Genomic DNA, 12201 nt, shown 5'->3' on the forward strand with positions numbered 1-12201 from the left:
TTTGCCTTCTACTCTTCCCCTGTCCGCCTTTAAAAAAATCATTTTCTAAGCCCTTTAACCCCTTCCCTAGTACAATATCCCCATCCTCACTCCCTTTTTATATGTTATACACTAACTCTTCCAATAGAAACAAACTTCCTTCTCTTGCAGTGACTTGACTTTTTGTATGCAACCCCAAATGTCAGCTGCCTGTCAGGGACTCCTGTCCCTGAAGCTTTGCAGAAGGGAGAAAGGGAATGTGATCTTAGGGTCTGCTGACTTACTTGGGAATGGAGAATTGGCACATTCTGATTTTGTGATTGGATGTAGGAAAGGAGTATGGTGATGGGATTCTACTTTGGGCAGCAAATGCCTTTTCTCCTGGTAAATAAAAGGTAAAATATATAAATATACAGAAAAAGTATAATTTCCTTCAAAATTCCCCTTCTAACATGCATACAAATTATTTCTGTTTTTACCTTAATAACCAAATGCTATTTCTTTTGGCCTGTTACCTCAAACCTAATATGCTAAAAGAGCATCCTCATCCTCTACGGCTTGAATGCCTTAACAAATTATTATAACTTATCTGGCAACAAATTATATCAAACCCAGGTAGCATCTCTCTGCAACTCTCTCTTTGTGTTATCGGAGTCAAGAGAGAGGTGACGACCAAGGGAGGAAGGAAATTTACTTTATGCCAATGCATTGGAATTAAGAAATATCAAGGTGATTTGAACTGATCCAGGAGGATTGTGTTAGTCTTGTTCTTATGCTGCTAATAAAGACATACCCAAGACTGGGTAACTTATAAAGGAAAAAGGTTTAATTGACTCACAGTTCCATATGGCTGGGGAGGCCTCACAATCATGGCAGAAGGTGAATGAGGAGCCAAGTCACGTCTTACATGGTGGCAGGTAAGAAGAACTTGTGTAGGGGAACTCCAATTTATAAAACCATCAGATCTTATGAGACTTATTCACTACCACAAGAGCAGTATGAGGGTAACCACCACCATGATTCAATTATCTCTACCTGGTCCAATCCTTGACATGTGGGGATTATTATAATTCAAGGTGAGATTTGGGTGGGGACACAGCCAAACCATATCAAGGCTCCATGGGAGACTAGGGTCTTCAGTTGGGCTGGAGGGGATTTGGAGAGGGGGAAGAAAATCATATCAGAAGATACAAAGATTTTCACAGGTGGGAAACTGACTGTGGTATGATCAGAGGAAAATAAGAGATCTGAGTTTTTTAAAATAAGTGGGGTATTCTATTTCCATATTTCTAAAATTATAAAGTGTTCATTGAAAAGAACATTCTTTGTATGAAGGTCTGGTAGCTAGAATTAATATTCTTATTTTTCTTACCAATAGAAAATTGTAAATTGTTAATACGTATTCTACCTCTTGTCTTTGTGATATGATGCCGCTAATGATATTGTCATAGTTTAGGATCTGGATAATTGACACAAGGTGGCTTAATAAAAGTCGGGGCTGGGCATGGTGGCTCCTGCCTATAAGCCCAGCACTATGGTAGGCTGAAGGATTGCTTGAGTCTAGGAGTTCGAGAACAGCCTGGGCAACATAGTAAGACCTCATCTCTCCAAAAAATAAAAAATAAAATAAAATAAAAGCCAGACACGATGAAACATGCCTGTGGTCCCAGCTATTCAGGAGGCTGAGGTGGAGGGATCACTTGAGCCTGGGAGGTTGAGGCTGCAGTGAGCCATGATTGCACCACTGTGATCCAGCCTGGGCAACAGAACAAGACCCTGTCTCAAAAGACAAAAATATCCCTGGCCTGGTGGCTCATGCGTGTAATCCCAGCACTTTGGGAGGCCGAGACAGGAGGATTGCTTGAGTTCAGGAGTTCAATTGCAGCCTGGGCAACATAGTGAAACCCCCATCTCTATATAAAACAAAAACAAAATAAAAGTCAATTAGAAGAAAATCATAATAAATGTTTCAACAGATGAAGAGTATGTTCATTATAGCACTGCTTGCAATAGCAAAATTTGGGAGCAATCTTCATTGTCCAACAGTAAGTGACAGATTAAATAAATCCTTACAAAGGGATATCAGGCAGCCATTAAAATAATACTCTAAAATAAATTTATTGACATTTAATTATATGTTAAGTAGAAAACTCTGGCTACAAAACAAGTCCCCAGAATGATCTAGTTTTTATTTTACAAACCTGTCTCTGTATCCCTTTATGTTCCCCATTCCATGCCGTGCCTCCTGCCAACTTTTTCAATAAAAAAAATCTGGAAAGATACATGATAGAAAGGGTCTGATAGCACTGATTCATCTTGGTATAAGGAATTCTGAGTATTTCAAATCTAATTTCTTTGCATTTATGTGTATTTTCTGATTTCTCTGTAATGAATATTAATTTCTTTTCAATTTAAAGAAACATGTTACAGAAAAACAGAAATCAATTTAGGAAAAGAGTGATGAGGGATACCTGAGTACATCACTGCGGTCAACATCATGCAAGACTATCACCATAGTTTACCACAAAATATTCTTTGGTGCTACTGTCAGAATTTAGAGCCAGTTAGTTTGAATATTATTCTGACTCAGCATGACATTTCTTTTTGCTCTTATGCTAATGCTTAAAAGCTTGAAACAATGCACTCTATTCAATACATTTCATCAAATATTTATTGAGTGCCTACTATGTGCCAAGTACTAAGAATACAAGATTAGCAAGACATAGTTTTGTTGTAATCTAAGTCAACCCCTCATAGTATGTGTACCACTATGAAAATCTGAGATGATTGTTCTGAGATTCTACAGGGGGAAGAATCATATAAAACAATGTCCAAAAAAGTTCATACTAAAATAACCTATTTATATTTTCACTGTTTTAACTCTTGCAATATTTTAAACACAATGTAGAATTATGTTGAATCATTATTTAAAAAATACCCACATATTTGTGGCTCTTCACTGTGATACCACCACTATTCTCTGCTTGAATCAATAACATTTCAACACTTTTACTGCTTTGAGAAGAAATTATTCCAATCTGTTCAGTCTTTGAGCCAAATCTCTCAGTCTGACTTTGAGATCCTCACTAAAAACTCTAGTTCCTTCATGAGGCAAAACTGTTTCTAGAGTATGTTTCAAAGCAAAGTTGTGTAACCAACAATTAAACAATTAACAAACTAAAATAGTTTAAAGTTAGGCTTAGTAACTTTACACATTTACTTATTACATTATATATTACAATTATTTTTTATGAATTAAAATTTTGATCAGTTAAATAATTTCAGTTTCTTCATTTTTGTTGTCCCATTAATTATTATTGCTATATCCAGAAGGTTTTATTTATTTATTTATTTATTTATTTATTTATTTATTTGCCCAATTCTCTTGGCACGGAGTTTATATGAATCAGAATGTAAAGAAGCCTGGAGATCATCTTGTACCACTATTTTGTTTTGTGGAAGAGAATATTTAAGCCAGATGTAAAATAATTCGTAGGAGTGTAAGTTGTTTTGCATAGTGTCTTTTGAAATGTAGGTATGTGAAAGCTGGTAGCTATTGTTCTTAGAACTTTGTAATTCAGATTACCAGTCTAGTGTTCTTAATTGCCTTGGAGTATTTCTCCTTACTGTTGGATAAAACCATTCTTTAGACCTGTAAATTGCTCAAGACACTAGGCGTATTTTTTTATGGTACTTGATGGGTCAATTTATTCATTTAACACATATTTATTAAGTACCTACTAAGTGCCAGGTGCTGGTCTTGGCATTAATTTAAATGTTAACAGAAAGTATTAAGGAGTGAGTATTGTTTCAAATTCATACAAATGAGCATTTTGTGGCTAGCCGTGTGTGTGTGTGTGTGTGTGTGTGTGTGTGTGTGTGTATGGAATAAGTATGTGTGTATGTGTGTGAGAGAGAGAGAATGTTTGTTTCCTTCCTGTGTAAAATCTGCCCAGTTTTCTATCTTAACTGTCATTATATGTCAAACATATACTATTAAAATTAGCTTATTTCTGGAGCATGTCTACACTAAGGTTCCTGGGTTTTATTTTATGATGAAAGGCTAATTTCTCTTTATGAAACAAATTCTTTATTTCATAATTTTGAATAGGATGGTAATTTCAAAAACCTGCATCTGATTAGATTTGGGGCATTAAATATTTCAATATGATAATATTTTTTTCTTGGGCCTGCGGCATTTTAATTTTATTGTGACATAGAAAATTTTTTATTAATATTAAGACTTTGCGTTCAGAATGCTATGAAATAGTACAAGCAATGTTGTGTAAAATAGTACAGGTGGAGCATCCCTAATCCACAGATCCAAAATCTGAAATGTTCCAAAATTCAAAACTTTTTGAGCACCAACATGACACCACAAGTTGAAAATTCCACACATAAGTACTTTACACAAACTTTGTTTCATGCATAAAATTATTTACAATGTTTTATAAAATTACCTTAAGGCTATGTGTATAAGGTGTATATGAAACATAAATGGATTTTGTGTTTAGACTTGGGTCTCATCCCCAAAATATCTCTCTCTGTCTCTCACTCTCTCTCTTTCTCTCTCTCTCTATATGACACTCAACGTGCACAAGTAATGCCACACTCAGAAAAACTGCTTCCTTCTTTAAATTGTCTGTCTCCATTGTAAAACTGACAGTCAAATTTTAGTAACTCCTGATCTTTTTTATGTTTCTTCTGTTCTTTTTGGACTCCTCATCCAGCATTTTGGTCCTGTTTGCTGGCTCTCTCTTTTAATAGGTCTACCCTAGCTTCTCTTTTTAGTTGTTATTTGACGTTAGTAGTCTTGCTGTCAATGCATCTCAGTTCTTGGATTCCAGATTGCTATTCTATATCCATCTGCTCTGTCCTGATTGTCAGTGAAAAGTGTTGCTCTTCGCCTGGTGGGACATCAAAACTCTGACAATCTTTGGCTCTTCATTCAGAGATGAGTGGTGCGTGAAAAAGGGTACAGGTTTCTTGGTTATACATTTAGGATACCTTACAAATTTTCCAAAGACTAACATTAACCTCCGGTTAGGGGTAAACGACAAAGTGGCACAACAAGGAAGAAGAAGAAGGAGAAAGAGAAGGAGAAGAGAATTTGAGTAGTTAGTATTTTCAGTTCTGGACCTGGACCTAAGGAAAAACATTACCAAGTTAGTATATCAGTACACACAAGTCTCCTGAACTACTTTTTTGTTTGTTTGTTTTTGGAGGGAAGGGGAGCTTGGCAATTGTTTGTAGGTACTGATATTAAAATGTTGCAAATACATAAAGGTTCCTTGGTGCTTGCAAAATAACCATGACATGTAAAACAAGCAAAGAACTACCTAGTTTACTAAAGTCTTAAACCCTAACTCATAGATATCCTAGTATAAAATAGTACTATGGATGCTAAAACCAATGTCTTAGACTAGTCAAATACTAAAGATACACTTGTTGATACTATACTAACCTGTATTTTAAACCTTATTTTTAGGTCATGCATAGCACTTATAAAACAGTAAATAAGCACCATAAGAGCATGTCAAAATGTAGGAGGAAGGCCACAACTAAACTTCATAGTAAAACCTGCCACCATGTGATTAAACACGACACCAAAAAGTTTTTAGCTAGTTTTCTATTTATATCCCTAGATATCTTTGGGATAGGGCCAAAGAAATGAGTTCATAGAAAGGTATAAAGGCCATTTTAAGTCCTGGTTTTGGGTGTGTCAATGTTTGTTACAGCAGCAGAAGGAAGGCTGAAACAGAAAGTTGTGTCATAAATGGAACAAATACTGTTTAACAATTTTTTTTGTCTTAAAAACAGCAAAACCCACCATCTTCCTGGAGTCTGCGTTGTTCCCTTCCAGAATAGATGTTGAGCTTTTAAACAAACCTACAGTAGAAGCAAGCCCTCTCCAGGAAATCCCAATCTCTTTCCAAACAGGGACAGCAAAGGTTCTGTCTGTTGTGGCTGTTTTTCCCTCTCCTCTGGGAATTGGTTTGCCTTCTGAGAGCATCCCAGGAAGGGGAGGTGCGCCCCAAATTGGCGAGGCTCTGCCAAATACCAAAGGCTCTTCTTTGGAAGAAGACTCCTCCTTTGGACGTGAGGCGCCCCTACCAGAGCGCCCGCGAACAGAAACGGAAACCACTAGCTGCGCTGAAGTGAGTCAAGTGATGAAATCAAGACTACACGGGAAGGAAGCTCACGAAACCTAACTGGTGACAGAAGCTGCTGAACCCTGCCCGAGGAAACCAAATGAGCCAGCAGTTGCCCTCCCGAAGTGGTCCTCGGAGGCAGCGCACCCCTTCATTTTGGCGAACCGAGGAGGAAGGGAGGAACCGTGTGGGGGAAATCTAGAACTTCTGGTTCCCCAAGGACCCAGCAGACTGTGTTCTGGCTACAAGGTGATCTCTTGTCACCAGGCCAGTGCAGGATTCCTCCAATGTAGATGGGCCGGGAGCCACAACTTGGCGCGGAGCAGCAGCCTCGCCGACCGCTCAGAGAGAAGCCGCGCGACAGCCAGGCTTGGCCGGGACGGCGCCCCCACCCTGCGTGCGCGGTCCAAGGTTCTCACCTGGAGCGCTCAGGTAGGGCTGGGGCGGGGCGGGAGGCTGGCGCGCAGGCGCGGGAGCGGGGCCTCGCCCCTGCCGACGTCGCAGGCTGGAGCTCACCTGGGAGACTCCAAGTGGAAGCCGAGCCTCGGTTCTGCCTCTCCGGGCAACGCGGGAGGCCCAGCGGGAAGGCAGGCGGCGGCGGCGGAGGAGGAGCTCTACTGAGCCGCAACTGTAGCGACCGCAACCGGAGTCGCAGCCGCCGCCACCTGCACCTGGCGCCCAGCCCATGTCCAGCGCCTGCCCGGCCGCCGCTTCCCGCCACTCTGCCCTGCCCACCGCCAGGTAAGCCGGCGACAGGCGGAGGGAGACGCGGTACCCCTGGGCTGCGTTAGAGCAGGCGGGAGGACGGCCCCAGGGGTTCACGTGTTGGGGACAGGGCTACAGTCCAGGTGGCCGGTTGGAGACGGTCTCGAGAGCAGTGTTTCGGTTGCCCCTGGAGAGACCCCGAAAGGGGCGCCCTGGGCCAGGGGGCAGGTGGCGCCCCGGGAGGGAGCCCAGTCACACCCTCTCGCCCACGGTGCCCCCGCCAGTCCCTGTGGGGCGGCCCCTGAGGAGCTGGACCGAGACCAAAGACCTGGTGGCCCCGGACTTGCCCTTGGGAGGGTCGCAGCGTGGGGACCCTGAGAGGGAGGGCCCGGCCGGAGGCGGGCGCACTTCCACTCCGGCTAGCAGGTTGCCTGTCTCCTCCAGCCTCTCTGCCCGAGAGGACATCCCGCGACAGCGAAGGGCATGGCTTTGCCAGGCAACTTTCCCAGCCGGGGACCCCAAACAGTTCTAGGCTGCAAACCGCGGCCGCCGAGCCATTTAAACGGTTTCCGAGTGGTTTGGAAAGGGCTCTGTGGCCGGGACGCAGACACCCCTCTCTCTCTGTTTCGGCTCTGCACTTTTCCGGGTGCGCTCTCCAAGCCAGAGTTGGGCCCACTTTCCTGATCAATGGAGAAGAGTTCTTTTCTTCCGTGGCGGGAAGAAATCCGACTGCCACGCACCAACCACTCACCATCTCGTTAGAGGACCTGTTGACTTAAGGACCTGTATATCGCAGCTATGGTTTGCCTGTGGCATATGACTCAAAGGTTCAAAAAAACATTGTTTCAGGATCCTGCCACGTCTAAGCTTGGGTGTGCCAGGCCCAAATTCCTTTCCCTGCCTAATTAGGCTTTTCTGAAGCCTAAGAATTGAGGGTGAAACTGGCGCTTACCTTAGACTTTTATTTCCTTCTCTTTCCAACTCATCAAAGAAACTATTTCTGTTTTAAGAACCCCATCGAGTTACCAACATTTCCGATTCTTGAAAACGTTAACATAACTTGCTATAGAAGTTGCACTACATAATGAAGACATTTACAGTCAAATTCTATAGCTAAAAAATATTAAAGTCACAGCATTTTAATTAGAAAATCTCTGCTTGTGGGAAAATCTGTTGCTTCTTTTATTGTATATATTTTTCTTTGCGTTTGTGGCTAAAATCCATGAGGTTAAAGTCACACCTGCCGTTAGATTCTTTTTTTTTAATTTAACTTTTAATATCTGAAGTCTAGCGTACATGTTACTTTCCAAGCAATTTGTACCAAGAATCTTTCTTTATATATTGCTTTAGCCAACATTTTTACGTAGAAGTTTCTGATAATAATAACAATTCCACTAGATTTGTTTTGTTCTATCTCCACACATTTTAAAAATATATTTTAAATTGCACGTTTTACTTAAAATGCCTTATGCAACATGTAGTGGGTTTTTTTTTCTTCTTCTTTTTAAGGTTAGATGGAAATCTAAAAGCCAACCACAGCATAACATAATTATTAATTCAACCATGACTTTTCTACATTTCTTAAAAGACTCTCACCTGATCTCTTAATCTTGTCTCCATACAGAGAAATAAATGTGCTAAATACTGTTTAAATATGAGATATAGGAGTTGTTCCCTGAATTTTGAATATTAGTCTTCATTACTTACTGGGCAGACGTTTTCAGACTGTCTTTCCTCTTAACTTCTAGTGAGAAATGTAACATGTTTTCATTAGCTGAGTAACGGTGTGATAATCTATCTGTTAAATAGGAAAAATAATATTTTCTTAGATTAAGATAACAAAGCCTTAAAAACAATCAGGAGTATCTTCCTGCCCTAGAATTCTCGGGATCCCTTTCTCAGTTTGGAGATTCAATAGTCAAACCATCCATTTGTGAAAAATTGAAGTCAAGAGAGGTGTTCTAACTTCATTTCACTCAGAGATGGCATGATCATTCCAGTGGCTTGACTCATGACTCCTGTATCTTAACTTTTCACCACCCACATCCTCACTTATCATAAGATGTTTATCTTTTTTCTTTCATATAATTTGTAAGGCCTTTGTAGTTATAGAATAGTCCATTGCTCTTTCTTCAGCTCTGATTTACCCTCATTTCTACTTGTCCAAATGATGCCTGACTTCATGGAGACTACCCAGTGAAGGCATCGTGCTCCTCTCATTGTGGAATAACATGCATATTGATGATGCCATGTCAGTTGAGATTTTTAGTTCCTTCTTGGTATTTCCAAGCCACAGTTAATTTTTTAAGTCAATGTGGATAACATTATTTAGTCTTCTGATCTTTTTATTATATTGGCTTAAAATATATTTTATGAGGCAGCTACCCAGTGCCTTTCATCCATTTGCAACACTCCAGATTTTTGGTTTCAAGCACACTTCCTTAACACTAAGTTTCTTTAAACTTTTTTTTCCTTTTACTGCAATCCTCAATAACTAATTTATTCTCTGCCTCAACTCTGTAAATTCCAATGTGAGTGTATATAAATGAAACAAGTTTTATTAATATAAAACAGTGCTTAACCTTACAACGTGGATGTTCTTTATTATTTTATTTTTAAAAATATTGGTCTAAACAATTAGACTGCTTTATGACCACGAAAGTGCTGGAGCCCACAATGTGAAAATAGCACTATTCTGTTGAATTTTTGTTTTTTTAAAGGCTGATTTTTTCTACCAGCTTTTTTTTCTCTGTCTCATACATGCATACACACACACACACACACACACACACACACGTACACACCCACTCACGTGAAAGAAAATAAATTATTTCTTAAAAACTTTACTGTAATCCTAATTAAACATGTATTTTAGGGCTTGAGGCTCCAGGGCCTTGGTGCTAGATTAAATCTTTCAAATCTTAAGAACTGTATGAAACTTTGTTCATTATACATATTTTGTGTTAAATGGGTTCTCATCATGCTGTAGTGTATTTGGGAACAGGAAAAACTAGAAATATTTTTTTCTGAGGGGATTTTGATGATAAGAATTCAGTGAAATTTTGAGGAGAAACATTCTGTCTGGCTCTATTCTAAACTCTTAAAGTTTTATGACTGAGTTAGAGTTCTGGGTGGAGTCTGAAAATTTATTAGAGAAAACATAGCCAGTTTATTATTTGGTTTATATTCTGTTAATATTTAATGCTTTTCTTTTTTTACTATGAAACAAGTGTAAGAGACAAATTATAGGAATTATACTCCTCCTCTCCACCAAAAGACTACATTGAGAGATTAAAATAGATCCCTAAATGATTTGTAGGAATGTAGTCTTGGAAGCTCTGATTGGATAACTAAGCCTTCCGTAGACACTTTCAATTTTAACCTGCCTTTGCATTCTTGGTGGGTGAAATATTTCTCCTAAGGAAAATATTATCATATTTAGGATTTTAGAAATGATCAGTGCCTGAATCATCTTCACATGTATTCAGTTCTCTAGTCCATCAAGTGTAAAAATATGTTTGGAATGATAGATACTTTATAGATATAAAATCCTATTGAAAAGGAAGGTATTTTCAATTACCTGTTCAATTATGCATTTTGTTAGTATCAAAATAATTCATACTATGTAATTTGGGTGAAATTTAACACAACTCATATTCACTCAGGGGGAAAACTGAATTCAAATCAATTCCAGCAGTGGCAAGAGACAAAAGTACATTCACTTATTGCAAAGCAAAGACAAGTAGGACTCTGAATTCTAGGTCATTAGAGACTACTGACAATTGTATGACACTTCGTTGGGTCATTCTCAGAGCTGGGCTCTTATTTTTGGCACTAAAGAGAGAATATTCCCCCAAGTACACCTTTTCCCTATAATTGTTTCAGTTTCAAACTGTCCAAACTAATTTTCTTTTCTATATGATTGCCTATTGGACATCTCTAACATTTCTTCATCACTGGAGATTATATATGTTCAAACCAGAACCTTCATCTCATCAAAAAACAAACAAATGAACAAACAACCTGCTCACTTTCTGTATTCTATCTATAGATAGTAGTACATTGTACCATTTCTTATCTATAATTCAAAAATCAGCCTCTGAAAACAAAGCAAAACAAAATTTAACTCATTTGTTAGCAAAACTTGAACTCAGTTGGAGCAAAGCCTGAGTGAACTGTCAGGAGGCTATTGTGATTGTGTATCCAACTTAGTGGATTATGTCTAGCTGCAGAAATAGTGCTGTTTGATTACATAATACTGCCCAGGCCCTGCTGGGGTACACTCTTACATTGAGTATGTAAACCATATCACCTTTCTAACATCAAAAAAATCTGATTTTTTTTTTTTTATGAGACAAGGTCTCACTGTGTTGCCCAGGCTGATCTTGAACTCCTGGACTCAAGTGATCCTTCTGTGTCAACCTTCCAAGTAGCTGAGACTACAGGCTGTCAAATCCTAAATTTTGAAACACATTTTGCTGCAGAGATTTGAGGGAGTGAATCATAGATGTGTACCACCATCCAGGTGCCATACCACAAATCCAGAGGTAATTTTAAACTCTTTTTCTTAGCCTCTACAACTGCTATGGTCTGAATGTTTGTGTTTTTCCAAAATTCATATGTTGAAATCAAATCCAATGTGTTGGTATTAGGAGTAGGGTCTTTGGGAGGTGGTTAGGTCATGAGGGCCTTGGCCTCGTGTGTTTTTGTAAAAGATAACGTCCTTATGAAATAGAACTGAGAAGCCTTGTTAGCCTTTTGCCCTTCCTCCATGTGAGGATACATAGGAGGCCATCTATGAGGGATGTGCCCTCGCCAGAGATTGAATCTGCCAGCAGCTTGATCTTGGACTTCCCAGCTTTCTGGCTGTGAGTGGTATATTTGTGTTGTTTAAATTACCCAGTCTAAGGTATTTTGTTATAGCATGAACTCAGACAACAACCATTAGAACACTGAATCCACTTAACATTTTATACCTTTCTCCCAGCCATAAATTCTTCTTTCACTTCTACTGCTCTAGTTTAGGGTCTTAACTTAACATCTCTTAACTAAGGTATCATAGCTGCCTCCTACCTAGTATCTCAAGAGATAGTGTTGTCATCCTCAAGTCCATCATCTGGAGGATGAGGATGATCTTTTTAGAAATGTAAATTCTCTCTCTCACTTAAAATCCTTCAACAATTTTCTGTTGCTTACAGGATAGAACCCACAGTCCTTAAAATGGTCCCATGGGATCTGACACTTGCTTAACTCTGGATTGATACTCCATAAGCTGAAATTGTATTTCCCAGCAACAGAGTTCTTGTTTTTTTTTTTTCTTGTGTGCTTTTCTTTTGCACTTCCCACTGCAGAGAGTGCCTTTCCT

The 12201-nt window shown here is 39.4% G+C and overlaps 1 protein-coding gene across 1 annotated transcript in view; it reads left to right on the forward strand.

Moving 5' to 3' along the window:
- The first annotated feature begins 6597 nt into the window (after positions 1 to 6597).
- Positions 6598 to 12201, forward strand: part of GALNT3 (polypeptide N-acetylgalactosaminyltransferase 3) — a 45158-nt gene continuing 39554 nt past the window's right edge. Inside the window, exon 1 of the mRNA XM_003266189.4 lies at positions 6598 to 6872. The gene's annotated coding sequence lies outside the window, so the exon portion shown is untranslated. The remainder of the gene's footprint in view (positions 6873 to 12201) is intronic.

Source organism: Nomascus leucogenys, chromosome 17 (genome assembly GCF_006542625.1).
Source record: "Nomascus leucogenys isolate Asia chromosome 17, Asia_NLE_v1, whole genome shotgun sequence".
Classification (NCBI taxonomy): Eukaryota; Metazoa; Chordata; class Mammalia; order Primates; family Hylobatidae; genus Nomascus; species Nomascus leucogenys.